This window comes from Psammomys obesus, unplaced genomic scaffold, assembly GCF_907164565.1.
Source record: "Psammomys obesus unplaced genomic scaffold, mPsaObe1.curated_primary_1811, whole genome shotgun sequence".
NCBI lineage: Eukaryota > Metazoa > Chordata > Mammalia > Rodentia > Muridae > Psammomys > Psammomys obesus.
In genome coordinates, this window is record NW_026595447.1 from 16374 (window position 1) to 20498 (window position 4125).

Below are 4125 nucleotides of genomic sequence, written 5' to 3' on the forward strand. Positions count from 1 at the left end.
CTCCCCCCACCTTTGTCACAATTCTCTTTCAGTTGATTCCAGGCATCCCACTTGGCCTGTACTTTGAGGTCCAGTACTCCAGGCCACTCTGTGTTTATGTCTCTATAACTGCCTGTTTGAAGTGGCTTAAATGAGCAGCATCTCATTGATCAGCTTTCCTTAGCAGCTTTGTCAAAGATCAGCCTGACATGTGCTGGCGATTCCTAGGAGGAATCCCAAGAGCTTGCTGAGGATGTAAAGGGCAAGATCTGATAGTTGAAAGGATTGGACAGGGGGTTGGAGGGATGGCTGGGTGGTAATAGAACTTGCCCTTCTTCCAGAAGACCAGAATTTGAGTCCCAGTACCCGCATCAGGTGACTCATAATCACCTACAGCTCAAAGTGGATCTGATGGCTTTGACTTCTGAAGGTGTCTGCACGCATGTGTGCGTGTACACACACACACACACACACACACACACACACACACACACACACACTAAAAAAAACAATAAAAATAAATCTTAAAAATAGTTTGGTCAAAGACTTACACCTGTACGCCCAACACCTCAAACATGAAGCATGCTCACCATCGCCCTTTCCAAAACAATGCCTGCCTTCGCTGTTCAGAGCACCCACTGATCTGGTTTCTTTTAGTATAGACTGTGCTGGTCTGTCTTAGAGTGTCTTATAAGTGGGCTCACATAGATAATAAATACTCCCTTTGTGTTGTTTTCTTGCCCTAGCAAGCTTTTTAGATTTATTCATGTTTGGAGAGTTTCAAGAGTTTATTCCATTTAAAGCAGTATTCTTTGTATTTTATTAAATGTCAGAATTTCTTCATCCATTCTTTGGAGGGGGTAGTTATTAAACTGAGTTCTATTTGTTACTGTAACATTCTTTTTAAAAACCAATCAAGCATAAATATGCAAATGTTCTTCTGTGAATGCAACTGCTCTTACACTGGGAGGAAAATTATAAAGGTCATGCAAATGTTGACATTCTCTCCTTTTTATTTTTAAATGGCACTTCTAACTAAGGAGAGGAAAAAAAGAGGCCATCTTTAATAAATTATCTCAATTGTAGTGAGTTTCTGAAAAGAACCACAGATGCCTCCTTTCTCTTTGAAGAGTTGGCCCACTGGAGTGCTCTAGCTTTTGTCCAGCACTCCACCTCAAGATCCACTAGGGTTGCCAGCCCCTGCACCTGAAAAACCTTACTACTTCTTCTCCTCTGTGGATCCTGGCAGCAAGGGCACCGATGGTTGTTTCACTTACAGCCGTGAAGTGAAACAGCCACCATGGAAGGAATGATGTTGTCCTTTCCAGACTGCAGTACAATCCCTCTGTCTTCAGCCTGACATCTAAGACAGGCATCCATCACCTAGATCCTGCAGATGGTACATGTATTGCACTTCAAGTCCCAGCTTCACAGGGCTGCTGGCTCCATGTCTGGAGGGAACATTTTGTGTCCACTCGTACCACCCCAGGGAGCCTGTGTTCCTGTAGTGTCTGGACTTTGCAGGGCTCCTCTGTTCCACATTCTTATATTGAAATTCAGTTTTTGAAAGAGCTTTTAATTATAATAAATTAAATTGGTATGAACTCAGCCATACAAGTCTTTTTGACAAGCTGTTTTCCTCTTCTTCGGGGTTGTGAGGTCATATTATTGGTTGTGATTAATGTTATTAAAAAATCAAACCATTTTCGAGAGAGACTGTACCATCTCAGTAGGTACATACAATTTTTAACGCCACCACCACTACCACCAAACAATAACAACAACACAAAACGGATTAAACGACATTTTTTAGAACCTTTTTATTTTTTTCACATCGTGCACCCCAATCCTTCTCACCTCCCTATCCCCTTATATCTGCCCTCCACCCTTGCAACCCCCCCCCAAAATAAAAAAAACAAACAACAAAAAAACATAGAAACCATCTTGTCATGGAAGCTATAGTATGTCAGCCTGTCCCACAGTGTATCCCTCTGTCCACACATCTTCCCTTGCAGATGTTCACTGCAGTGAGTCATCGGTCTGGCTCGAGGTCTCTGGCTTCTGTGACACCATCGATACTGGATCCTTATCGGATTCCTCCTGGTTATCCTGTTGTTGCCTTGTGTCATGGAGATCCTGCAGCTTTGGCTCAGCAGGACTGGCCCTTTCATGTGTCCCAACCATTTGCAGATGATATAAATTTTGGGGTGGGCCAACTCAGTGCCCCAGATCTGGGTCTGGGTGGTAGCTAGTGCACTGGGTGGTCAGAGTGCTGGCTCTACCTTATCTGCACTACCAGGCCAAGCTCTCCAGCACTGCTCCAGCTGGGCCACCCAACGCTGCCACTGGCAGAAGGCAGGGTCAGCTTTCTTGCTCTCATGCTCTTGGGGCTGCCCTCACCATCAGAGCCAGCACCACTGTGCCGCCCAGTCAAGTTGCAGGGCCCACTCTCCCAAATGCTGCAGCCTGCGAGGGTTTGGGCAAGCTCTCCTGCTCTCACACCCTTGGGGATGGCTCACCCATGACTTTGCCATCAGGGCCAGCACCACTGTATTGCCCAGGTGAGGTGCAGGAGACGGCCAGTAAGGGAGCAAGGATAGCTTTCCCACTCATGCCCTCGGGGCCAGCTTCCCCAACTACTGCAGGTGGCCAGTTGGAATTGGGAAGGAATCACCCCGCACCCGTGCCACCTCACGATGGAGCCAGCTCTTCCTCACTCTCACCCTTGAGATTTGCTCCTCTGTAGCCCCTGGACCAGGGCCAGCCCTATTGTGCTGCCCAGGTGAGGTGCAGGTCTCATTCTCCTCAGTGCTGCAGTTGGTGAGGGGCAGGGATAGCTCTCCCGAGTTCACGAACCTGCTCAGCTTTCAGGACTGCTGGAAGTGGGGGGGGGGGCATTGCCTTGGCACACATGCCACCCCACGGCAGACAGGTGGCACGGTCAGTTCTCCCATACCCACAGTCTTGGGCTGGCTCACTCACACTCCTGTCGCCACGGTCAGCTCCACTGTGCTACCTGGTTGACTCCCCTCTCCCCCTGAGTGCTGCTGCAGGTGAGAGATGGGGCCTACTCTCCAGAGCGCCACAGCCAGTGAGGAGCAGGGCCAGTTCTGCATAGCTCCTGGACACCCACGGGGTCCCTGGCAGCAGCCCTGACAAGGGATGTTTCCATGTTCTCTGGCGCTAATATGAGCCATGGACATCAACATAGACCTCTGCTGTTGCATAGCCACAGACCCAGACATGGCTCTCAGTTGCAGCTCTGGCTGGGACCTCACTATGGCCCCAGGTCATGGGACTGGGCACTCACCACAGGCTACTCCTTTCCACCCTGGAGCCTCTAGTTCCATCTCTCTTTATAATACTCATGCTGCTCCACTTCTTCTTTCCCATCTGTCTACCGCATACCAGCACATTTTGGTGGCTCCCGCTGCAGGCTGGCTACCACGCAGCTGGCAGGTCTCTGGGTGACATCTTCCATCCCTGCTGCATGGCTTCGTGGCAACTGGGTGTCTACGGCGCGCCTGTGCCATGTGCTGGAGGTCAGGTCTGTGGGTGACATGATGTGGTCCGCACGTATCTGTCTGTCTTCCTTCTCCCGCACTGTTCTGCCTGGATTGGATTTGATTTTTATGAGTCCTAGGCATAAGACAGCTTTGGCCATAAAGCCAAGCATCAAGCTAGGATAAACAAAAGGATTGCCATCTTTTCTGCCCCTGAATGATATAAGAACACCACCACTAAGGTGTCTCTTCACCCATTGTCAAGGGACCACTTTTCTTTCTTTCATCCTTTCTTTCTTTCTCTTTTTTTTAAATCTTACCATTTTTAAGGGTGTGGGCACAGTTTAATAGGTCCTTTTAAAGGTTCCAATCAATAGTTTGGTTCCAAGCAATATTTTTAAATAAGTTCTCATGTGGCAGCTGAGCAGGGAAAGGACCCACTTCCAAACTCAGGCAGAATTCATGTCCTGAGGTCATATGAGTCAGAACTTCAATTTCATGCTGGAAGTTGGGAGACTTTGACCCCTGCTCCTGGAGGCTGCTTGTAATTCAAATAAAAAGTAATTGGTGATGGGCTTGTGAGATGTATTAACAGGCAATGCTCCTACTGAACAAGCTGGAGGACCTGACTTTGATCCCCAGA

General features: G+C 48.3%; 1 non-coding gene across 1 annotated transcript; it reads right to left on the reverse strand.

The window, feature by feature from the left end:
- Positions 1-3609: 3609 nt before the first annotated feature.
- Positions 3610-3751, reverse strand: LOC129685751 (small nucleolar RNA SNORA48). Its single transcript, XR_008721533.1, has one exon. It is a non-coding gene; the product is annotated as a small nucleolar RNA SNORA48 (small nucleolar RNA).
- Between the last annotated feature and the right edge of the window lie 374 nt (positions 3752-4125).